We start from the raw sequence: 324 nt of genomic DNA, 5'->3' as shown, positions 1-324 counted from the left end.
TAGAACTGTTTTTTCTATATCCCACAGATTCTGGTATGTTGTGTTTTTCATTTTCATTTGTCTCCAGGAATTTTTAAATGTCATTTAAATTTCTTCTTTGACCTATTCATTGCTTAGAAGCATAGTGTTTAATTTCCATGTATTTGTATGGTTTCCAATGTTTCTTCTGTTATTGATTTCTAGTTTTATTCTATTGTGGTCTTAGAACATAGTTGATATAATTTCAAATTTGTTGAATTGTTGAGACTTTTTTATGGCCTAGGTTCTGGTCTATTTTACAGAATATTTTATGTACCACTGAGAGGAATATGTGTTCTATAGCTA

Source organism: Galeopterus variegatus, unplaced genomic scaffold (genome assembly GCF_000696425.1).
Source record: "Galeopterus variegatus unplaced genomic scaffold, G_variegatus-3.0.2 Scaffold15492, whole genome shotgun sequence".
Classification (NCBI taxonomy): Eukaryota; Metazoa; Chordata; class Mammalia; order Dermoptera; family Cynocephalidae; genus Galeopterus; species Galeopterus variegatus.
Note: the sequence above shows the minus strand (reverse complement) of the source record.